This window comes from Carcharodon carcharias, chromosome 1 (genome assembly GCF_017639515.1).
Source record: "Carcharodon carcharias isolate sCarCar2 chromosome 1, sCarCar2.pri, whole genome shotgun sequence".
Classification (NCBI taxonomy): Eukaryota; Metazoa; Chordata; class Chondrichthyes; order Lamniformes; family Lamnidae; genus Carcharodon; species Carcharodon carcharias.
The window spans coordinates 4,187,597-4,214,191 of NC_054467.1; positions in this window are offsets into that span (position 1 = coordinate 4,187,597).

The following is a 26,595-nucleotide window of genomic DNA, read 5'->3' on the forward strand; positions in this document are numbered from 1 at the left end:
TATTATTTAATCTTAATCACATTACTGTTTGTAGGAATTTACTGTGCCCAACTTGGCTTCCTACATTACAACATTGACTATGCTTTGAAAGGGTCCTGAGGTGCTATATAATTGCCAGTTTTTCCTTTCTTTCTTTAGAGGAAATCTACCAGAGGGGGAAAGAAAAATATAGAATTGCTGCTGACTCTAAAGAACCAGGGAAGCCTTTTACAATGAGCCTGAAGCTGCTGTTTCTTCAGGGTCCACAATACACAAATTCCAAATGTCCTGAGGTATCCCTGTCAGTAACTTGGTAAAAAACATCACCACCTGTAAGTTCCCCTCCAAGTCACTCACCATCCTGACTTGGAAATATATCGCCGTTCCTTCACTGTCACTGATCAAAATTCTGGAGCTCCCTCCCTAACTGCACTGCGGGACTGCAGCAATTCAAGAAGGCAGCTCACCACCACCTTCTCAAGGGCAATTAGGGATGGGCAATAAGTGCTGGCCCAGCCAATGACACCCACACCCTGTGAACAAATAGATAAAGTGGAATGTGAAGGGCATGGTGCATGCCCCTGGTAGGCAGTGAGCTTGGCAGGGATTACCACCCCCATGCCCACCCCTGCTGCCCCCCCACAGCATGTGCTTGAGTATTTCCTTCAGTCTATGCTGCCTTGCCCCCCAACCTCCCCCGCCCGCTGCCCTGGCCTCACCCACACTGGAACCCTTGCCCCAGCGTCACATTCCATGGAAGGAGATGGGTTTGGCAGGGATTCTCACCCTCACTTCCCCAACATGGTAAATCAATGTGGGAGGAAGTTACCAGACCTGCCAGACATGGTAACAGGAATTGGGTCTTGCTTTGCAACAAGGTGATGTAATAAGCACATGACCTAGTGATGACCATCTTTTCACTCTGTGCATTGAACTTCAAGTCACCAGAGTGTACACCAATCAACCTTCACCCCTTGCTCTCCCTCCTTCCAGACTTCCTTTGCCCTTGGTTAAATCGAGTGAAGCTTGACGTGAAAGGATTTCATTGTCCGGCACTTGTTTCCTTCCCCTTTAAGGAATGCACTAAACCTGGGCTGTATTCCAGATGGTATATTGCCTTTTGCTTCTAACCCTGGGCTTGGTAGTGAAAAGTGGGTGAGTTAAAATCATGACTGGTTTCAGATATAAAGGGAAAAGAAAGAAATGTGTGCAATGGCTCATTTTAAAGCAAACTCCAAGAAGTTAAAAAATGTCACAGCTCATTCAGTGACGTTAAACAAATAGTTTCATATAGTTTCCATTAATTAATGGCCAAAATGCTCTAAATTCAACAGAACACTCACCGGTGCCTGCTACTCACTTTATCCTCACAGTGTAAATTGGATTTCTATATCGGTATATTTTGCCATTGGAAATTTCAGAAATAATTACCAGAAGAAAGTCTACATTATCCTTAACTAACTGAAGGGAATTCCAGTTTCTCTCGCAGTTTCTGCATCACTGATTCAAATACATTCACAAGGAATCAATGACAAACTGAGTGATCCTCACAGAATTTTCTGTCATTATCTGACAGGCCCTTGTGGAAAACTAAAATAAAGTACCATGGGCCCAGCTAGTAGTGGAATGATGAGATTGCTCTTTGGTGGCAGGTCTGACTCCAGGAGAGGATGGGATGTTGAGGGTAAACGATATTCAGGAGCTATTGGCTTTTATACTATCACCCAAAGTAAACATTTATCCCCTTGAGTTTCCTGTGAATTGAGGTGGTCTCACCCTCGTGGCCAGAGGCCTTTCTGACATGTTGCTCTTCCTCATCCTCTAAATTGTCCAGAAGATTGAAACTTGCTGCTGTTGCCATAAAGCTGCACAGACTGGGTTGGCCCCGTAAGTACCTCCTGCTCTGCTCCATGTGGGGCCTCTATTGACTCCATCTTCCACATTTATAGTGAATGCCATTGGTTCTTGAAGAGCAGCAGCAAATTTGCATGCTTGGCATTGATTGATACTTGGCAAACCTTAACAAGCCTCAATAACCATGAACGTCACGCCATTGGATTAACAAACTGTAATCAGGATTAATTCCTGGAGGAACATTGGCCAGAATTAAACAAGGGGTAGGAACATTTCCAGGTCCCGACCCCAACGGTTTATGAGGCCCACTCACCTGTGCAATCTTACCAAGGTGACCAATTAAAAGGCCACTTCCGAGGCCGCCAGTCAATTAAGGAAGCGCAGACGGGAGGGCCAATCACAGAGCCCAAAACTGTGGATGACTGGCAGCCTCACCAGGGGAGGTAGGCAGAGCAGGAGGATGCCTCAAAATGGAGATCCCCAAAACAGGTTAAATTAAAACATGGCCACGGCTGCCAGGTCAACGTGGTGTAAAGGAAATCCCTCAGCTGTGGCCCTGTGGGAGTGGGAAGGGGAAATGAAAGGAGACCTGGATGTCCCCCTTGCTGGCACTGTGAGGCTGTCTCCAGGCACCTTCCAGGCTTTGGCCATGCACAGACCTTGGGGCGGGGAGGGGGCGGTGGGAGGGGCGGGGGGGGGGTGGGTGGTGGGGTGTGGAGGGGGGTCCACTGCCATGAGTAGATCCCAACTATTTCACCAATCTTCCCCCAAGTTGCCACTTAATTGCCCCAATTGGCTGCCTGCTGCTGCCAGGTGTGTGGCCAATTGCTATATCATACCCCTTCTGGGACAACACTGCTCAGAGCCTGAATCACATCAGGTAGACGACTGAAGCTAGATCCTCTGAAATTCCAGGCCCTCCTGCCTCCTAAGGAGCCTCCTCTACATTCCACCATTAGGAGCAAACGCTTAGTTTAAATGATGCTCAAAATGACCACCTCTTAACATACACTTCCCCCCAACCCCCCCACCCCCCCCAAGCCCCAGGATTTCACCACAATGACCTGGTTTAATTTTTCAAAGATTCTTAGGAAATTGTAATTGGCTAAAATCAGCACTATTTAAAGTTTCAAATGCTGATAAATTTCCTGTGTGGTTGACCATTGTCAACCATTGAACCTGTGTGGTTCACAATTTTTAATTTTTTTTTTCACTCATATGCAGTCACCACCACTTAAAACCTCCATGCTTAAGCTATGTGGTTTTCTATATCAGTTAAAGATTAACAAGCGATATCTATCTGCATAAATATCAATTGCAAAATTACTATTCACAAGGTCTAAAGTGTTCCACATACTTTGGGCTGAATTAGCAGTGCCTTTTCAGGGTCACTGTCACTGCTGGCACAGAATTGATCAGATTCATCAGATCCAGGTTACAGTGAGGGCAACGGCTGGTGCTAAAGTCGAGCAGTTTCAGTAAAGCTCAAAATTAGCATTTCTGTTTATGTGGCAATGGTTTACACATAAACACAACTGAAACCTGGGTGATGGAAAAGCAGCACCCAAACAGGTTCAAATCACGGAAATAATTTAACTCCCAGCATTTTGTTTATCCATTTGGTACTTTAAGATCAACACAGGCCACGGCGATGTCAACACTCTAGTTATGTAGCACTACCACATTATACCAGCCAGCACCTACAGTGAGAATTTCACATTTGCACAACCAGCCCATTATTCGCACTGGGGATTGCTTGTAAGATGGTGACAGAGTTAGGAGAGAGATTTCAGAAATTAACTCCACAAAGTTGACAAACAGCCAGAGCTTGAATTAGACTGTGACAGTTGGTATTGAAAAACCAAATAAAAACGCTTAACAATTATAATGATAATGGTTGACAAAGGAGCAAAACCTCATGACAATGGGAAGTTTACAGGCAAGAAGTAAACGTCCTACACTCAACTGGAATCATTATTGCAATAAATGGCTTTCCTGATAAGACGCAAGAAAAGCTGCAAAGATGTGCTGATAAAAACTTACTCTGAAACTCTGATAGATGGCTGTTTATGATCACCATCTCTTTTAATTAAAGTCTGCTGCATTATAAAATGTTACGTCAGTCTTAACCATCTGGAAGCAATCTCTTTGGGAGCTATTAATTTCAACCATTATGAAGAAACTTTTTCTCTCCACATTGTAAATGATTGCAATGAGTCCCTCCATGAATCTCAAATAATATACCTTTCACAGGATAACTGTGTGTAGCTTTTTTGGTTTTATTCCATGCGTTGGTAAGATATTGAAATATAAGCTTATTATTGCCGTGGATTGATGCTATCACTGCCCTGTCCATTCACTTTGCTATTCTTGCCAATCTAGGGCACTGAATGGGCATCACATCTATCAGAGTTAGCAGCCTCCAAGTACCAAATGTGGATAAATTGATCAACCTACAGTTAGATTCTTTCATATCTGGCAAAACATTTCACTGTCTCAGTGGTGACTGGTAAAAGCAATCCAAGAGTCCAGCATCCTATCAGCTGATCTGTATAATGCTATATTTTCATTGGCTGAAAGCCTAATTCAAAGACCTAGTATTTATTTTTCTTTTATTAAGATGAACGTGTGGAACACTAGTTTCCAGACTTGATTGTAATGTCTTGTGGGAACTGCACATGGTGCAGAGCTCTGGGAGAAAGGGGTTTTGAGAGGGTATTAATCCCAGCAATGCAACAACAAAGAGTGGGTTAGAACTTGTAATTATTTTCACATGAATATAGTGTTCAGAAAATATAACAGACTTTTATATTGTCTGTAAAATTATAATATTACCTCATAGGTCTAAAGGCTTCCCTTTGTATTTTTCCTTCTTACATGTTTAACTGTGCTCTGTTGTTCAAGGCAGTTTGCTAAGTGTCAAACACTAACATTCACAGAGTGTTATACAAACTCCCTTTCATTTAAGGAAGTGTCTGGCCCTGGACATAAGCCAGGGCAGAATTAAAAGTGTTTTCCCTGCAAATTAGAGTTGTCAAGATCAAATCTTAAAGCGGAAACAAAGTTACTCCGGAGCCTGTATATACAGCTGTTCCCAGAAGCCATAGTGTCTGAAGATTAGAAGACCCACCCCGGTCTAGACAGGTCTGTAAATACAGGAATAAAGCAATCGGTCTACATTATAAGCAGCCAAAATAGCCATCAAGTTTTATAGAAAATGCCGCATTGCAGAAGGATACTGGAATTATAGAATCATAAAGGAAGTTATTCAGTCCATCGTGCCAATGCCAGCTCTCTGATAGAGCTACCAATTAATCCCATTCCCCTGAGATTTCCCCACAATCCAGAAAAGTTTTTCCTTTTTAAGTAGAGTGCCAATTCTCTTTTCAAAGTTACTATTGAATTTATTTCCAACGCCATTTCAGGCAGTGAATTCCAGGCCACAACAACTCGCCATGTAAAAAAAAATTCTTCATCCCCTCCATGGCTTTGGTGCCAATTATCTTAAATTGAGGTTCTCTGGTTACTGACCCTCCTGCCAGTGGAAAATTAATAAATATCTGTACACCATGACATAATAAGATGAGAATAACCAAGGTCCATCTAACTCGCTGTATGATTAACTGGATACATTTCTGCATTTGAACATCGCTAACTCTATTTGTTGGAGAATGAACATATATTGATGAGAGCAAATGTGTAACAATTTTATTTTATAACCATAGACATTTACATCACAGAGGGAGTCCATTTGGCTCATCATATCTGTGCCTTCTCTTTGCTAGAGTAATCCAGTTCACTCCCCAGTGCTCGGCATAATCTCTGTAATATTGGGATCTTCCTTTGTTTGTGATATTTAACCAATGTTCACATAAAGGATTACTTTTCTCTACTCCAACCAGTCTCTGTGCAAAGCATTGCATTTTCCAAAAATCTTGTATGTAAGGAAATTTTGATCTATCTCTTCACTCTCTTAAATCGATGACTCCACAACCAGAGGAAACCATCTTTCCCTACTCACTCCATCAAAACAATTATAATTTACAAAATGGTTGATGCTTCTGTTAGAATTTTCTAATCCTGAAGTCTTGCCCTGCTTAGTGTTTACAAACCTCCTACTTTGGTCTCATCAGTAAGTCTTGAGGTTATTGGGCAGAAATTGGTTCATAAAGAGCGGGCATACTGATGGAGCAAACTTTACCTGATCTGTTCCCAGTCTGATCCCGATCCCCTCCTGATCCGCTCACAATCTGTTCTCAATCTGCCCCCAATCTACTCCAAATCTGCTCCATAACCCCTGATTCCCTTGTACTTTTGAAATGTAGTCACTGTTCTAACCTCAGAAACACGGCAGCCAATTTGTGAACAGTAAGCTCCCCATAAATTACACTGTGATAATGACCAAATATTCCTTGTTTTTAAGATGTTTGTTGAAAGGTAAGTAATGGTCAGGACTCTCTTGCTCTTCCTGAAATAGTGCGGTGGGATATTTTCCATCCACTTTAGAGGGCAAACAGGGCATTATTAAACATTTTATCCGGCAGCATCTCTGACAGTGCAGCCCTCTCTCAGGGACTGAGGGTCAAATGAGATTTAATGCTCAAGTCTCTGAGGTGGGATTTGAACCCACACCTGATTTGTCAGAGAGAAGTGTGCTACTCACTGAGTCGCAACACTTATATCTCTTGAAGGCAAGTAAGGAGACCATAACTCTACACTGTATTCCGGGAGTGGTCTCACTGAAGTCCTGTATAAGTGCAGTAAGACTTTCTTACGCGTATAGTTTTGTCCCTTGCCATAAAAACTAACCTGCCATTTGCCTTCCTATTTGCTTGCTGTACCTGGCATGGCAGCTTTTCTGAACAAGGATACCTTCTTCCTCTTGTGTGTTACATCTTGCAACTTTACAAGTCTATGTCCAACTTACACAGCCAAGTCACAGCACTATGTGTTGTTAGGTGGATTGATTGAATGCTGAGGCACATTTCCATAGGCCACATTCAGTAGTGAATAGCCTGATGCAGGTGATTACAGGCACATGCTGGGCTGTCCTAGAAATTCCATTGGTGGAAGTGGTGTGATATCCTTGCATGGAGAGTGTGGATCCTGTTGAGATTGATCACTGTTTTCAAGGGAGGTTGAAATCTGGAGACTCTATACTGGCGATCACTCACCAGCTCTCCGGCAATATTGGTGATGAGAGGCGGCCACTGTTGTCCTTTCTATCAAAAGTATTCACAGAGCTGCAAAACTGTTTGTGAGATTTGAGTCGCATATTCAGTATGTTCTGAATGTTTTCATGGATTGACAGTTCTGGATTGCTTCAACAGTCAAACAATAGGAAGTGGGACATTAGCCAGGACTGGGAGGTGGGATATTAGCCAGGACTGGGAGGTGGGATATTAGACAGGATGGGAGGTGGGATATTGGACAGGACTGGGAGGTGGGATATTAGTGGACTGGGAGGTGGGATATTAGCCAGGACTGGGAGGTGGGATATTAGCCAGGACTGGGAGGTGGGATATTAGACAGGATGGGAGGTGGGATATTAGCCAGAACTGGGAGGTGGGATATTAGCCAGGACTGGGAGGTGGGATATTAGCCAGGACTGGGAGGTGGGATATTAGACAGGATGGGAGGTGGGATATTAGCCAGAACTGGGAGGTGGGATATTAGCCAGAACTGGGAGGTGGAATATTAGACAGGATGGGAGGTGGGATATTAGCCAGGACTGGGAGGTGGGATATTAGCAAGGACTGAGAGATGGGATATTAATGGACTGGGAGGTGGGATTTTAGACAGGATTGGGAGGTGGGATATTAGTGGACTGGGAGGTGGGATATTAGCAAGGACTGAGAGATGGGATATTAATGGACTGGGAGGTGGGATTTTAGACAGGATTGGGAGGTAGGAACTTAGACAAGGCTGGGAGGTGGGATATTAGCGAACTGGGAGGTGGGACATTAGACAGGATTGAGAGATGGGATATTAGACAGGACTGGGAGGTGGGACATTAGCCAGGACTGGGAGTGGGATATTAGATAGGACTGGGAGGTAGAATATTAGCCAGGACTGGGAGGTGGGATATTAGACAGGACTGGGAGTTGGGATATTAGCCAGGACTGGGAGCTGGGATATTAGACAGGACTGAAGGTGGGATATTAGACAGGACTGGGAGATGCGATATTAGACAGGACTGAAGGTGGGATATTAGAGAGGACTGAAGGTGGGATAATAGACAGGGCTGGGAGGTGAGATATTAGCCAGGACTGGGAGATGGGATATTAGTGGACTGGGAGGTGGGATATTAGCCAGGACTGGGAGGTGGGATATTAGTGGACTGGGAGGTGGGATATTAGTGGACTGGGAGGTGGAATATGAGCCAGGACTGAGAGATGGGACATTACTGGACTGGGAGGTGGGCGTTTAGCCAGGACTGGGAGGTAGGATCTTAGACAAGGGTGGGAGGTGGAATATTAGCCAGGATTGGGAGGTGGGATAATAGCTAACTGGGAGATGGGATATTAGACAGGATTGGGAGGTGCGACATTAGCCAGGACTGGGAGGTGGGATATTAGTTAGGACTGGGAGGTAGAATATTAGCCAGGACTGGGAGGTGGAATATTAGCCAGGACTGGGAGGTGGGATATTAGCCAGCACTGGGAGGTGGGATATTAACCAGGATTGGGAGGTAGGATATTAGCCCGGACTGGGAAGTGGGATATTAACCAGGATTGGGAGCTGGGATATTAGCCAGGACTGGGAGGTAGGATATTAGCCCGGACTGGGAAGTGGGATATTAACCAGGATTGGGAGGTGTGATATGAGTGGACTGGGAGGTGGGATATTAGCCAGGACTGGGAGGTGAGATATTAGTCAGGACTGGGAGGTGGGATATTAGCCAGGACTGGGAGGTGAGATATTAGTCAGGACTGGGAGGTGGGATATTAGCCAGGACTGAAGGTGGGATATTAGACAGCACTGGGAGGTGAGATATTAGTCAGGACTGGGAGGTGGGATATTAGCCAGGACTGAAGGTGGGATATTAGACAGCACTGGGAGGTGAGATATTAGTCAGCACTGGGAGGTGGGATATTAGCCAAGACTGGGAGGTGAGATATTAGTCAGGGCTGGGAGGTGGGATATTAGACAGGACTGAAGGTGGGATATTAGACAGGACTGGGAGGTGAGATATTAGACAGGCCTGGGAGTTGGGATATTAGCCAGGACTGGGAGGTGGGATATTAGCCAGGATTGGGAGTGGGTTATTTGACAGGACTGAAGGTAGGATATTAGACAGGACTGAAGGTGGGATATTAGACAGGACTGAAGGTGGGATATTAGACAGCACTGAAGGTGGGATATTAGACAGGACTGGGAGGTGTGATATTAGCCGGGATTGGGAGGTGGGATATTAGTGGACTGGGAGGTGGGATATTAGTGGACTGGGAGGTGGGATATTAGCCAGGACTGGAAGGAGGGATGTAAGTGGACTGGGAGTTGGAATATTAACCAGGACTGAGAGATGGGATATTAGCCAGGACTGGGAGGTGGGATATTACTGGACTGGGAGGTGGGACATTAGCAAGGACTGAGAGATGGGATATTAATTGACTGGGAGGTGGGCTTTTAGCCAGGACTGGGAGGTAGGAACTTAGACAAGGCTGGGAGGTGGGATATTAGCCAGGACTGGGAGGTGGGATATTAGACAGGATTGGGAGGTGGGATATTAGCCAGGACTGGGAGGTGGGATATTAGACAGGATTGGGAGGTGGGATATTAGCCAGGACTGAGAGGTGGGATATTAGCCAGGACTGGGAGGTGGGATATTAGTGGACAGGGAGGTGGGATATTAGTTAGGACTGGGAGGTAGAATATTAGCCAGGACTGGGAGGTGGACATTAGCCAGGACTGTGAGGTGGGATATTAGTGGACTGGGAGGTGGGGTATTAGACAGGACTGGGAGGTGAGATATTAGACAGGACTGGGAGGGGGATATTAGTCAGGACTGGGAGGTGGGATATTAGACAGGACTGAATGTGGGATATTAGACAGGACTGAAGGTGGGATATTAGACAGCACTGAAGGTGGGATATTAGACAGGACTGAAGGTGGGATATTAGCCGGGATTGGGAGGTGGGATATTAGTGGACTGGGAGGTGAGATATTAGCCAGGACTGGGAGGTGGGATATTAGTGGACTGGAAGGTGGAATATTAGCCAGGATGGGGAGGTGGGATATTAGCCAGGACTGGGAGGTGGGATATTAGTGGACTGGGAGGTGGGATATTAGCCAGGACTGGAAGGAGGGATGTAAGTGGACTGGGAGTTGGAATATTAGCCAGGCCTTGGAGGTAGGATATTAGACAGGACTGGGAGGTAGGATTTTAGCAAGGACAGAGAGGTGGGATATTAGCCAGGACTGGGAGGTGAGATATCAGTGGACTGGGAGGTGGGATATTAGCAAGGACTAGGAAGTGGGATAATTGCGAACTGGGAGATGGGATATTAGCCAGCATTTGGAGATGGGATATTAGACAGGACTGGGAGGTGGAATATTAGCCAGGATTGGGAGGTGGGATATTAGCCAGGACTGGGAGGTGGGATATTAGCCAGGACTGGGAGGTGAGATATTAGCCAGGACTGGGTGGTGGGATATTAGTGGACTGGGAGGTGGGATATTAGCCAGGACTGGAAGGAGGGATGTAAGTGGACTGGGAGTTGGAATATTAGCCAGGCCTTGGAGGTAGGATATTAGACAGGACTGGGAGGTAGGATTTTAGCAAGGACAGAGAGGTGGGATATTAGCCAGGACTGGGAGGTGGGATATTAGTGGACTGGGAGGTGGGATATTAGCAAGGACTAGGAAGTGGGATAATTGCGAACTGGGAGATGGGATATTAGCCAGCATTTGGAGATGGGATATTAGACAGGACTGGGAGGTGGAATATTAGCCAGGACTGGGAGATGGGATATTAGTGGACTGGGAGGTGGGATATTAGCAAGGACTGAGAGGTGGGATATTAATTGACTGGGAGGTGGGATATTAGCCAGGACTGGGCGATGGGATATTAGACAGGACTGGGAGGTGGGATATTAGCCAGGACTGGGAGGTGGGATATTAATGGACTGGGAGGTGGGATTTTGGACAGGATTGGGAGGGCGTTATTAGACAGGACTGGGAGGTGGGATATTAGACAGGACTGGGAGGTTGGACATTAGCCAGGTCTGGGAGGTGGGATATTAGTCAGGACTGAGAGGCGGGATATTAGCCAGGATTGGGTGGTGGGATATTAGTGGACTGGGGGGTGGGACATTAGACAGGATTGAGAGCTGGGATATTAGACAGGATTGGGACTTGGGACTTTAGCCAGGAATGGGAGGTGGGATATTAGTGGACTGGGAGGTGAGATATTAGTGGACTGGGAGGTGGGATATTAGTGGACTGGGAGGTGGGATATTAGCTAGGACTGGGAGCTAGAATATTAGCCAGGACTGTGAGGTGGGATATTAGTGGACTGGGAGCTGGGGTATTAGCCAGAACTGGGAGGTGGGGTATTAGACAGGACTGAGAGGTGAGATATCAGCCAGGACTGGGAGGTAAGATATTAGACAGGACTGTGAGACGGGATATTAGCCAGGATTGGGACGTGGGATTTTAGCCAGGATTGGGAGGGCGTTATTAGATAGGACTGGGAGGTGGGATATTAGACAGGACTGGGAGGTTGGACATTAGCCAGGCCTGGGAGGTGGGATATTAGTCAGGACTGAGAGGCGGGATATTAGCCAGGATTGGGGGGTGGGATATTAGTGGACTGGGAGGTGGGATATTAGTTAGGACTGGGAGGTAGAATATTAGCCAGGACTGGGAGGTGGACATTAGCCAGGACTGTGAGGTGGGATATTAGTGGACTGGGAGGTGGGGTATTAGCCAGGATTGGGAGGTGGGATATTAGACAGGACTGGGAGGGGGATATTAGTCAGGACTGGGAGGTGGGATATTAGACAGCACTGAAGGTGGGATATTAGTCAGGACTGAAGGTGGGATATTAGCCGGGATTGGGAGGTGGGATATTAGTGGACTGGGAGGTGAGATATTAGCCAGGACTGGGAGGTGGGATATTAGTGGACTGGGAGGTGGAATATTAGCCAGGATGGGGAGGTGGGATATTAGCCAGGACTGGGAGGTGGGATATTAGCCAGGACTGGGAGGTGGGATATTAGCCAGGTCTGGGTGGTGGGATATTAGTGGACTGGGAGGTGGGATATTAGCCAGGACTGGAAGGAGGGATGTAAGTGGACTGGGAGTTGGAATATTAGCCAGGCCTTGGAGGTAGGATATTAGACAGGACTGGGAGGTAGGATTTTAGCAAGGACAGAGAGGTGGGATATTAGCCAGGACTGGGAGGTGGGATATTAGTGGACTGGGAGGTGGGATATTAGCAAGGACTAGGAAGTGGGATAATTGCGAACTGGGAGATGGGATATTAGCCAGCATTTGGAGATGGGATATTAGACAGGACTGGGAGGTGGAATATTAGCCAGGACTGGGTGATGGGATATTAGTGGACTGGGAGGTGGGATATTAGCAAGGACTGAGAGGTGGGATATTAATTGACTGGGAGGTGGGATTTTAGACAGGACTGGGAGGTGGGATATTAGCCAGGACTGGGCAATGGGATATTAGACAGGACTGGGAGGTGGGATATTAGCCAGGACTGGGAGGTGGGATATTAGTGGACTGGGAGGTGGGATATTAGTGGACTGGGAGGTGCTGTATTAGTGGACTGGGAGGCGGGATATTAGCCAGGACTGGAAGGAGGGATGTAAGTGGACTGGGAGGTGGAATAATAGTCAGGACTGGCAGGTAGGATATTAACCAGGACTGGGAGGTGGGATATTAGCCAGGACTGGGAGGTGGGATATTAGCCAGGACTGAAGGTGGGATATTAGACAGGACTGAAGGTGGAATATTAGACAGGACTGGGATGTGGGATATTAGTGGACTGGGAGGTGGGATATTAGCAAGGACTGAGAGGTGGGATATTAATTAACTGGGAGGTGGGATTTTAGACAGGGCTGGGAGGTGGGATATTAGCCAGGACTAGGAGGTGGGATATTAGCGAACTGGGAGGAGGGACATTAGCCAAGAATGGGAGATGGGATCTTAGACAGAACTGGGAGGTGGGATATTCGACAGGACTGGGACGTGGGATCTCAGCCAGGATTGGGATGTGGGACAATAGCAAGGACAGGGAGGTGGGATATTAGTGGACTGAGAGGTGGGATATTAATGCACTGGGAGGTGGGATATTAGACAAGACTGGGAGGTGGGATATTAGCGAACTGGGAGGTGGGACATTAGACAGGATTGAGAGCTGGGATATTAGACAGGATTGGGACTTGGGTCATTAGACAGGATTAAGAGGTGGCATATTAGACAGGACTGAGAGGTGGGACATTAGCCACGAATGGGAGATGGGATATTAGACAGTACTGGGAGGTGGGACATTAGCCAGGAATGGGAGGTGGGATATTAGCCAGGACTGAGAGTGGGATATTAGTGGACTGGGAGGTGGGATATTATCTAGGACTGGGAGCTTGAATATTAGCCAGGACTGTGTGGTGGACATTAGCCAGAACTGGGAGGTGGGATATTAGTGGACTGGGAGCTTGGGTATTAGCCAGAACTGGGAGGTGAGATATCAGCCAGGACTGGGAGGTAAGATATTAGACAGGACTGGGAGATGGGATATTAGCCAGGACTGGGAGGTTGGACATTATCCAGGTCTGGGAGGTGGGATATTAGTCAGGACTGAGAGGCGGGATATTAGCCAGGATTGGGGGGTGGGATATTAGTGGACTGGGAGGTGAGATATTAGTGGACTGGTAGGTGGGATATTAGTGGACTGGGAGGTGGGATAATAGCTAGTACTGGGAGGTGGGATATTAGCTAGGACTGAAAGGTGGACATTAGCCAGGACTGGGAGGTGGGATATTAGACAGGAATGGGAGGTGGGATATTAGCCAGGACTGAAGGTGGGATATTAGACAGCACTGAAGGTGGGATATTAGAGAGCACTAAAGGTAGGATATTAGACAGGACTGAAGGTGGGATATTAGACAGGACGGAAGGTGGGATATTAGTCAGGGCTGGGAGGTGGGATATTAGCCGGGATTAGGAGGTGGGATACTAGTGGACTGGGAAGTGGGATATTAGTGGACTGGGTGTTGGGATAGTAGCCAGGACTGGAAGGACGGATGTATGTTGACTGGGAGGTGGGATATTAGCCAGGACTGGGAGGTGGGATAGTAGCTAGGACTGGGAGGTGGTATAGTAGCTAGGACTGGGAGGAGGACATTAGCCAGTATTGGAAGGTGGGATATTAGTGGACTGTGAGGTGGATTATTAGCCAGGACTGGGAGGTGGGGTATTAGACAGGACTGGGAGGTGTGATATTAGCCAGGACTGGTAGGTGGGATATTAGCCAGGACTGGGAGTTGGGATATTAGCCAGGACTGGGAGTTGGGATATTAGCCAGGACTGGGAGTTGGGATATTAGCCAGGACTGGGAGTTGGGATATTAGCCAGGACTGGGTGGCAGGATATTTGTCATTTTAGCCAGGGCGGGGAGGTGCGATATTAGTGGACTGTGAGGTGAGATATTAGCCAGGACTGGGAGGTGGAATATTAGCCATGACTGGGAGATGGGATACTAGTGGACTGGGAGGTGGGATATTAGCAAGGACTGGGAGGTGGGATATTAGCGAACTCGGGGGTGGGACATTAGACAGGATTGAGAGATGGGATATTAGACAGGACTGGGAGGTGGGACATTAGCCACGAATGGGAGATGGGATATTAGACAGGACTGGGAGGTGGGACATTAGCCAGGAATGGGAGGTGGGATATTAGCCAGGACTGAGAGGTGGGATATTAGCCAGGATCGGGAGGTTGGATATTAGTGGACTGGGAGGTGGGATATTAGTGGACTGGGAGGTGAGATATTAGTGGACTGGGAGGTGGGATATTAGTGGACTGGGAGGTGGGATATTAGTGGACTGGGAGGTGGGATATTAGCTAGGACTGGGAGCTAGAATATTAGCCAGCACTGTGAGGTGGGATATTAGTGGACTGGGAGCTGGGGTATTAGCCAGAACTGGGAGGTGGGGTATTAGACAGGACTGGGAGGTGAGATATCAGCCAGGACTGGGAGGTAAGATATTAGACAGGACTGTGAGATGGGATATTAGCCAGGACTGGGAGGTGGGATTTTAGCCAGGATTGGGAGGTAAGATATTAGACAGGACTGTGAGATGGGATATTAGCCAGGACTGGGAGGTGGGATTTTAGCCAGGATTGGGAGGGCGTTATTAGACAGGACTGGAAGGTGGGATATTAGACAGGACTGGGAGGTTGGACATTAGCCAGGTCTGGGAGGTGGGATATTAGTCAGGACTGAGAGGCGGGATATTAGCCAGGATTGGGGCGTGGGATATTAGTGGACTGGGAGGTGAGATATTAGTGGACTGAGAGGTGGGATATTAGCTAGTACTGGGAGGTGGGATATTAGCTAGGACTGAGAGGTGGACATTAGCGAGGACTGTGAGGTGGGATATTAGTGGACTGGGAGGAGGGCTATTAGCCAGGACTGGGAGGTGGGTTATTAGTCAGGACTGGGAGGTGGGATATTAGACAGGACTGGGAGGTGGGTTATTAGTCAGGACTGGGAGGTGGGATATTAGACAGGACTGAAGGTGGGATATTAGAGAGCACTAAAGGTGGGATATTAGACAGGACTGAAGGTGGGATATTAGACAGGACTGAAGGTGGGATATTAGTCAGGGCTGGGAGGTGGGATATTAGCCGGGATTAGGAGGTGGGATATTAGTGGACTGGGAAGTGGGATATTAGTGGACTGGGTGTTGGGATAGTAGCCAGGACTGGAAGGACGGATGTATGTTGACTGGGAGGTGGGATATTAGCCAGGACTGGGAGGTGGGATATTAGCTAGGACTGGGAGGAGGACATTAGCCAGTATTGGAAGGTGGGATATTAGTGGACTATGAGGTGGATTATTAGCCAGGACTGGGAGGTGGGGTATTAGACAGGACTGGGAGGTGTGATATTAGCCAGGACTGGGAGGTGGGATATTAGCCAGGACTGGGAGTTAGGATATTAGCCAGGACTGGGAGTTGGGATATTAGCCAGTATTAGCCAGGACTGGGAGTTGGGATATTAGCCAGGACTGGGAGTTGGGATATTAGACAGGACTGGGAGATGGGATATTAGCCGGGAATGGGTGGCAGGATATTTGCGGACTTGGAGGTGGGATTTTAGCCAGGACGGGGAGGTGCGATATTAGTGGACTGTGAGGTGAGATATTAGCCAGGACTGGGAGGTGGAATATTAGCCATGACTGGGAGATGGGATATTAGTGGACTGGGAGGTGGGATATTAGCAAGGACTGCGTGGTGGGATATTAGCGAACTCGGGGGTGGGACATTAGACAGGATTGAGAGATGGGATATTAGACAGGACTGGGAGGTGGGACATTAGCCACGAATGGGAGATGGGATATTAGACAGGACTGGGAGGTGGGACATTAGCCAGGAATGGGAGGTGGGATATTAGCCAGGACTGAGAGGTGGGATATTAGCCAGGATTGGGAGGTTGGATATTAGTGGACTGGGAGGTGGGATATTAGTGGACTGGGAGGTGGGATATTAGTGGACTGGGAGGTGAGATATTAGTGGACTGGGAGGTGGGATATTAGTGGACTGGGAGGTGGGATATTAGTGGACTGGGAGGTGGGATATTAGTGGACTGTGAGGTGGGATATTAGCTAGGACTGGGAGCTAGAATATTAGCCAGGACTGTGAGGTGGGATATTAGTGAACTGGGAGCTGGGGTATTAGCCAGAACTGGGAGGTGGGGTATTAGACAGGACTGGGAGGTGAGATATCAGCCAGGACTGGGAGGTAAGATATTAGACAGGACTGTGAGATGGGATATTAGCCAGGACTGGGAGGTGGGATTTTAGCCAGGATTGGGAGGGCGTTATTAGACAGGACTGGAAGGTGGGATATTAGACAGGACTGGGAGGTTGGACATTAGCCAGGTCTGGGAGGTGGGATATTAGTCAGGACTGAGAGGCGGGATATTAGCCAGGATTGGGGGGTGGGATATTAGTGGACTGGGAGGTGAGATATTAGTGGACTGGTAGGTGGGATATTAGTGGACTGGGAGGTGGGATATTAGCTAGTACTGGGAGGTGGGATATTAGCCAGGACTGAGAGGTGGACATGAGCGAGGACTGTGAGGTGGGATATTAGTGGACTGGGAGGAGGGCTATTAGCCAGGACTGGGAGGTGGGATATTAGCCAGGACTGGGAGGTGGGATATTAGACAGGACTGAATTTGGGATGTTAGAGAGCACTAAAGGTGGGATATTAGACAGGACTGAAGGTGGGATATTAAACAGGACTGAAGGTGGGATATTAGCTAGGACTGGGAGGAAGACTTTAGCCAATATTGGAAGGTGGGATATTAGTGGACTATGAGGTGGATTATTAGCCAGGACTGGGAGGTGGGGTATTAGACAGGACTGGGAGGTGTGATATTAGCCAGGACTGGGAGGTGGGATATTAGTGGACTGGGAGGAGGGATATTAGCCAGGACTGGGAGGTGGGTTATTAGTCAGGACTGGGAGGTGGGATATTAGACAGGACTGAAGGTGGGATATTAGAGAGCACTAAAGGTGGGATATTAGACAGGACTGAAGGTGGGATATTAGACAGGACTGAAGGTGGGATATTAGTCAGGGCTGGGAGGTGGGATATTAGCCGGGATTAGGAGGTGGGATATTAGTGGACTGGGAAGTGGGATATTAGTGGACTGGGTGTTGGGATAGTAGCCAGGACTGGAAGGACGGATGTATGTTGACTGGGAGGTGGGATATTAGCCAGGACTGGGAGGTGGGATATTAGCTAGGACTGGGAGGAGGACATTAGCCAGTATTGGAAGGTGGGATATTAGTGGACTATGAGGTGGATTATTAGCCAGGACTGGGAGGTGGGGTATTAGACAGGACTGGGAGGTGTGATATTAGCCAGGACTGGGAGGTGGGATATTAGCCAGGACTGGGAGTTAGGATATTAGCCAGGACTGGGAGTTGGGATATTAGCCAGTATTAGCCAGGACTGGGAGTTGGGATATTAGCCAGGACTGGGAGTTGGGATATTAGACAGGACTGGGAGATGGGATATTAGCCGGGAATGGGTGGCAGGATATTTGCGGACTTGGAGGTGGGATTTTAGCCAGGACGGGGAGGTGCGATATTAGTGGACTGTGAGGTGAGATATTAGCCAGGACTGGGAGGTGGAATATTAGCCATGACTGGGAGATGGGATATTAGTGGACTGGGAGGTGGGATATTAGCAAGGACTGCGTGGTGGGATATTAGCGAACTCGGGGGTGGGACATTAGACAGGATTGAGAGATGGGATATTAGACAGGACTGGGAGGTGGGACATTAGCCACGAATGGGAGATGGGATATTAGACAGGACTGGGAGGTGGGACATTAGCCAGGAATGGGAGGTGGGATATTAGCCAGGACTGAGAGGTGGGATATTAGCCAGGATTGGGAGGTTGGATATTAGTGGACTGGGAGGTGGGATATTAGTGGACTGGGAGGTGGGATATTAGTGGACTGGGAGGTGAGATATTAGTGGACTGGGAGGTGGGATATTAGTGGACTGGGAGGTGGGATATTAGTGGACTGGGAGGTGGGATATTAGTGGACTGTGAGGTGGGATATTAGCTAGGACTGGGAGCTAGAATATTAGCCAGGACTGTGAGGTGGGATATTAGTGAACTGGGAGCTGGGGTATTAGCCAGAACTGGGAGGTGGGGTATTAGACAGGACTGGGAGGTGAGATATCAGCCAGGACTGGGAGGTAAGATATTAGACAGGACTGTGAGATGGGATATTAGCCAGGACTGGGAGGTGGGATTTTAGCCAGGATTGGGAGGGCGTTATTAGACAGGACTGGAAGGTGGGATATTAGACAGGACTGGGAGGTTGGACATTAGCCAGGTCTGGGAGGTGGGATATTAGTCAGGACTGAGAGGCGGGATATTAGCCAGGATTGGGGGGTGGGATATTAGTGGACTGGGAGGTGAGATATTAGTGGACTGGTAGGTGGGATATTAGTGGACTGGGAGGTGGGATATTAGCTAGTACTGGGAGGTGGGATATTAGCCAGGACTGAGAGGTGGACATGAGCGAGGACTGTGAGGTGGGATATTAGTGGACTGGGAGGAGGGCTATTAGCCAGGACTGGGAGGTGGGATATTAGCCAGGACTGGGAGGTGGGATATTAGACAGGACTGAATTTGGGATGTTAGAGAGCACTAAAGGTGGGATATTAGACAGGACTGAAGGTGGGATATTAAACAGGACTGAAGGTGGGATATTAGCTAGGACTGGGAGGAAGACTTTAGCCAATATTGGAAGGTGGGATATTAGTGGACTATGAGGTGGATTATTAGCCAGGACTGGGAGGTGGGGTATTAGACAGGACTGGGAGGTGTGATATTAGCCAGGACTGGGAGGTGGGATATTAGTGGACTGGGAGGAGGGATATTAGCCAGGACTGGGAGGTGGGTTATTAGTCAGGACTGGGAGGTGGGATATTAGACAGGACTGAAGGTGGGATATTAGAGAGCACTAAAGGTGGGATATTAGACAGGACTGAAGGTGGGATATTAGACAGGACTGAAGGTGGGATATTAGTCAGGGCTGGGAGGTGGGATATTAGCCGGGATTAGGAGGTGGGATATTAGTGGACTGGGAAGTGGGATATTAGTGGACTGGGTGTTGGGATAGTAGCCAGGACTGGAAGGACGGATGTATGTTGACTGGGAGGTGGGATATTAGCCAGGACTGGGAGGTGGGATATTAGCTAGGACTGGGAGGAGGACATTAGCCAGTATTGGAAGGTGGGATATTAGTGGACTATGAGGTGGATTATTAGCCAGGACTGGGAGGTGGGGTATTAGACAGGACTGGGAGGTGTGATATTAGCCAGGACTGGGAGGTGGGATATTAGCCAGGACTGGGAGTTAGGATATTAGCCAGGACTGGGAGTTGGGATATTAGCCAGTATTAGCCAGGACTGGGAGTTGGGATATTAGCCAGGACTGGGAGTTGGGATATTAGACAGGACTGGGAGATGGGATATTAGCCGGGAATGGGTGGCAGGATATTTGCGGACTTGGAGGTGGGATTTTAGCCAGGACGGGGAGGTGCGATATTAGTGGACTGTGAGGTGAGATATTAGCCAGGACTGGGAGGTGGAATATTAGCCATGACTGGGAGATGGGATATTAGTGGACTGGGAGGTGGGATATTAGCAAGGACTGCGTGGTGGGATATTAGCGAACTCGGGGGTGGGACATTAGACAGGATTGAGAGATGGGATATTAGACAGGACTGGGAGGTGGGACATTAGCCACGAATGGGAGATGGGATATTAGACAGGACTGGGAGGTGGGACATTAGCCAGGAATGGGAGGTGGGATATTAGCCAGGACTGAGAGGTGGGATATTAGCCAGGATTGGGAGGTTGGATATTAGTGGACTGGGAGGTGGGATATTAGTGGACTGGGAGGTGGGATATTAGTGGACTGGGAGGTGAGATATTAGTGGACTGGGAGGTGGGATATTAGTGGACTGGGAGGTGGGATATTAGTGGACTGGGAGGTGGGATATTAGTGGACTGTGAGGTGGGATATTAGCTAGGACTGGGAGCTAGAATATTAGCCAGGACTGTGAGGTGGGATATTAGTGAACTGGGAGCTGGGGTATTAGCCAGAACTGGGAGGTGGGGTATTAGACAGGACTGGGAGGTGAGATATCAGCCAGGACTGGGAGGTAAGATATTAGACAGGACTGTGAGATGGGATATTAGCCAGGACTGGGAGGTGGGATTTTAGCCAGGATTGGGAGGGCGTTATTAGACAGGACTGGAAGGTGGGATATTAGACAGGACTGGGAGGTTGGACATTAGCCAGGTCTGGGAGGTGGGATATTAGTCAGGACTGAGAGGTGGGATATTAGCCAGGACTGAGGGTGGGATATTAGTGGACTGGGAGGTGAGATATTAGTGGACTGGTAGGTGGGATATTAGTGGACTGGGAGGTGGGATATTAGCTAGTACTGGGAGGTGGGATATTAGCCAGGACTGAGAGGTGGACATGAGCGAGGACTGTGAGGTGGGATATTAGTGGACTGGGAGGAGGGCTATTAGCCAGGACTGGGAGGTGGGATATTAGCCAGGACTGGGAGGTGGGATATTAGACAGGACTGAATTTGGGATGTTAGAGAGCACTAAAGGTGGGATATTAGACAGGACTGAAGGTGGGATATTAAACAGGACTGAAGGTGGGATATTAGCTAGGACTGGGAGGAAGACTTTAGCCAATATTGGAAGGTGGGATATTAGTGGACTATGAGGTGGATTATTAGCCAGGACTGGGAGGTGGGGTATTAGACAGGACTGGGAGGTGTGATATTAGCCAGGACTGGGAGGTGGGATATTAGTGGACTGGGAGGAGGGATATTAGCCAGGACTGGGAGGTGGGTTATTAGTCAGGACTGGGAGGTGGGATATTAGACAGGACTGAAGGTGGGATATTAGAGAGCACTAAAGGTGGGATATTAGACAGGACTGAAGGTGGGATATTAGACAGGACTGAAGGTGGGATATTAGTCAGGGCTGGGAGGTGGGATATTAGCCGGGATTAGGAGGTGGGATATTAGTGGACTGGGAAGTGGGATATTAGTGGACTGGGTGTTGGGATAGTAGCCAGGACTGGAAGGACGGATGTATGTTGACTGGGAGGTGGGATATTAGCCAGGACTGGGAGGTGGGATATTAGCTAGGACTGGGAGGAGGACATTAGCCAGTATTGGAAGGTGGGATATTAGTGGACTATGAGGTGGATTATTAGCCAGGACTGGGAGGTGGGGTATTAGACAGGACTGGGAGGTGTGATATTAGCCAGGACTGGGAGGTGGGATATTAGCCAGGACTGGGAGTTAGGATATTAGCCAGGACTGGGAGTTGGGATATTAGCCAGTATTAGCCAGGACTGGGAGTTGGGATATTAGCCAGGACTGGGAGTTGGGATATTAGACAGGACTGGGAGATGGGATATTAGCCGGGAATGGGTGGCAGGATATTTGCGGACTTGGAGGTGGGATTTTAGCCAGGACGGGGAGGTGCGATATTAGTGGACTGTGAGGTGAGATATTAGCCAGGACTGGGAGGTGGAATATTAGCCATGACTGGGAGATGGGATATTAGTGGACTGGGAGGTGGGATATTAGCAAGGACTGCGTGGTGGGATATTAGCGAACTCGGGGGTGGGACATTAGACAGGATTGAGAGATGGGATATTAGACAGGACTGGGAGGTGGGACATTAGCCACGAATGGGAGATGGGATATTAGACAGGACTGGGAGGTGGGACATTAGCCAGGAATGGGAGGTGGGATATTAGCCAGGACTGAGGGGTGGGATATTAGCCAGGATTGGGAGGTTGGATATTAGTGGACTGGGAGGTGGGATATTAGTGGACTGGGAGGTGGGATATTAGTGGACTGGGAGGTGAGATATTAGTGGACTGGGAGGTGGGATATTAGTGGACTGGGAGGTGGGATATTAGTGGACTGGGAGGTGGGATATTAGTGGACTGTGAGGTGGGATATTAGCTAGGACTGGGAGCTAGAATATTAGCCAGGACTGTGAGGTGGGATATTAGTGAACTGGGAGCTGGGGTATTAGCCAGAACTGGGAGGTGGGGTATTAGACAGGACTGGGAGGTGAGATATCAGCCAGGACTGGGAGGTAAGATATTAGACAGGACTGTGAGATGGGATATTAGCCAGGACTGGGAGGTGGGATTTTAGCCAGGATTGGGAGGGCGTTATTAGACAGGACTGGAAGGTGGGATATTAGACAGGACTGGGAGGTTGGACATTAGCCAGGTCTGGGAGGTGGGATATTAGTCAGGACTGAGAGGCGGGATATTAGCCAGGATTGGGGGGTGGGATATTAGTGGACTGGGAGGTGAGATATTAGTGGACTGGTAGGTGGGATATTAGTGTACTGGGAGGTGGGATATTAGCTAGTACTGGAGGTGGGATATTAGCGAGGACTGAGAGGTGGATATTAGAGGACTGGAGGAGGGCTATTAGCCAGGACTGGGAGGTGGGATATTAGACAGGACTGAAGGTGGGATATTAGCCAGGATTGGGAGGTGGGATATTAGCCAGGACTGGGAGGTGGGATATTAGACAGGACTGAAGGTGGGATATTAGAGAGCACTAAAGGTGGGATATTAGACAGGACTGAAGGTGGGATATTAGACAGGACTGAAGGTGGGATATTAGTCAGGGCTGGGAGGTGGGATATTAGCCGGGATTAGGAGGTGGGATATTAGTGGACTGGGAAGTGGGATATTAGTGGACTGGGTGTTGGGATAGTAGCCAGGACTGGAAGGACGGATGTATGTTGACTGGGAGGTGGGATATTAGCCAGGACTGGGAGGTGGGATATTAGCTAGGACTGGGAGGAGGACATTAGCCAGTATTGGAAGGTGGGATATTAGTGGACTATGAGGTGGATTATTAGCCAGGACTGGGAGGTGGGGTATTAGACAGGACTGGGAGGTGTGATATTAGCCAGGACTGGGAGGTGGGATATTAGCCAGGACTGGGAGTTAGGGATATTAGCCAGGACTGGGAGTTGGGATATTAGCCAGTATTAGCCAGGACTGGGAGTTGGGATATTAGCCAGGACTGGGAGTTGGGATATTAGACAGGACTGGGAGATGGGATATTAGCCGGGAATGGGTGGCAGGATATTTGCGGACTTGGAGGTGGGATTTTAGCCAGGACGGGGAGGTGCGATATTAGTGGACTGTGAGGTGAGATATTAGCCAGGACTGGGAGGTGGAATATTAGCCATGACTGGGAGATGGGATATTAGTGGACTGGGAGGTGGGATATTAGCAAGGACTGGGTGGTGGGATATTAGCGAACTAGGGGGTGGGACATTAGACAGGATTGAGAGATGGGATATTAGACAGGACTGGGAGGTGGGACATTAGCCACGAATGGGAGATGGGATATTAGACAGGACTGGGAGGTGGGACATTAGCCAGGAATGGGAGGTGGGATACTAGCCAGCACTGAGGGGTGTGATATTAGCCAGGATTGGGAGGTTGGATATTAGTGGACTGGGAGGTGGGATATTAGTGGACTGGGAGGTGGGATATTAGTGGACTGGGAGGTGAGATATTAGTGGACTGGGAGGTGGGATATTAGTGGACTGGGAGGTGGGATATTAGTGGACTGTGAGGTGGGATATTAGCTAGGACTGGGAGCCAGAATATTAGCCAGGACTGTGAGGTGGGATATTAGTGAACTGGGAGCTGGGGTATTTGCCAGAACTGGGAGGTGGGGTATTAGTCAGGACTGGGAGGTGAGATATCAGCCAGGACTGGGAGGTAAGATATTAGACAGGACTGTGAGATGGGATATTAGCCAGGACTGGGAGGTGGGATTTTAGCCAGGATTGGGAGGGCGTTATTAGACAGGACTGGAAGGTGGGATATTAGACAGGACTGGGAGGTTGGACATTAGCCAGGTCTGGGAGGTGGGATATTAGTCAGGACTGAGAGGCGGGATATTAGCCAGGATTGGGGGGTGGGATATTAGTGGACTGGGAGGTGAGATATTAGTGGACTGGTAGGTGGGATATTAGTGGACTGGGAGGTGGGATATTAGCTAGTACTGGGAGGTGGGATATTAGCCAGGACTGAGAGGTGGACATGAGCGAGGACTGTGAGGTGGGATATTAGTGGACTGGGAGGAGGGCTATTAGCCAGGACTGGGAGGTGGGATATTAGCCAGGACTGGGAGGTGGGATATTAGACAGGACTGAATTTGGGATATTAGAGAGCACTAAAGGTGGGATATTAGACAGGACTGAAGGTGGGAAATTAGACAGGACTGAAGGTGGGATATTAGCTAGGACTGGGAGGAGGACATTAGCCAGTATTGGAAGGTGGGATATTAGTGGACTATGAGGTGGATTATTAGCCAGGACTGGGAGGTGGGGTATTAGACAGGACTTGGAGGTGTGATATTAGCCAGGACTGGGAGGTGGGATATTAGTGAACTGGGAGCTGGGGTATTAGCCAGAACTGGGAGGTGGGGTATTAGACAGGACTGGGAGGTGAGATATCAGCCAGGACTGGGAGGTATGATATTAGACAGGACTGTGAGATGGGATATTAGCCAGGACTGGGAGGTGGGATTTTAGCCAGGATTGGGAGGGCGTTATTAGACAGGACTGGAAGGTGGGATATTAGACAGGACTGGGAGGTTGGACATTAGCCAGGTCTGGGAGGTGGGATATTAGTCAGGACTGAGAGGCGGGATATTAGCCAGGATTGGGGGGTGGGATATTAGTGGACTGGGAGGTGATATATTATTGGACTGGTAGGTGGGATATTAGTGGACTGGGAGGTGGGATATTAGCTAGTACTGGGAGGTGGGATATTAGCCAGGACTGAGAGGTGGACATGAGCGAGGACTGTGAGGTGGAATATTAGTGGACTGGGAGGAGGGCTATTAGCCAGGACTGGGAGGTGGGATATTAGCCAGGACTGGGAGGTGGGATATTAGACAGGACTGAATTTGGGATATTAGAGAGCACTAAAGGTGGGATATTAGTGGACTGGAGGTGGGATATTAGCTAGTACGGGAGGTGGGATATTAGCTAGGACTGAGAGGTGGACATTAGCGAGGACTGTGAGGTGGGATATTAGTGGACTGGGAGGAGGGCTATTAGCCAGGACTGGGAGGTGGGTTATTAGCCAGGACTGGGAGGTGGGATATTAGCTAGGACTGGGAGGTGGGATATTAGTGGACTGGGAGGAGGGCTATTAGCCAGGACTGGGAGGTGGGTTATTAGTCAGGACTGGGAGGTGGGATATTAGACAGGACTGAAGGTGGGATATTAGAGAGCACTAAAGGTGGGATATTAGACAGGACTGAAGGTGGGATATTAGACAGGACTGAAGGTGGGATATTAGTCAGGGCTGAGAGGTGGGATATTAGCCGGGATTAGGAGGTGGGATATTAGTGGACTGGGAAGTGGGATATTAGTGGACTGGGTGTTGGGATAGTAGCCAGGACTGGAAGGACGGATGTATGTTGACTGGGAGGTGGGATATTAGCCAGGACTGGGAGGTGGGATATTAGCTAGGACTGGGAGGAGGACATTAGCCAGTATTGGAAGGTGGGATATTAGTGGACTATGAGGTGGATTATTAGCCAGGACTGGGAGGTGGGGTATTAGACAGGACTGGGAGGTGTGATATTAGCCAGGACTGGGAGGTGGGATATTAGCCAGGACTGGGAGTTAGGATATTAGCCAGGACTGGGAGTTGGGATATTAGCCAGTATTAGCCAGGACTGGGAGTTGGGATATTAGCCAGGACTGGGAGTTGGGATATTAGACAGGACTGGGAGTTGGGATATTAGCCAGGACTGGGAGTTGGGATATTAGCCAGGACTGGGAGTTGGGATATTAGACAGGACTGGGAGATGGAATATTAGCCAGGACTGGGTGGCAGGATATTTGCGGACTTGGAGGTGGGATTTTAGCCAGGACGGGGAGGT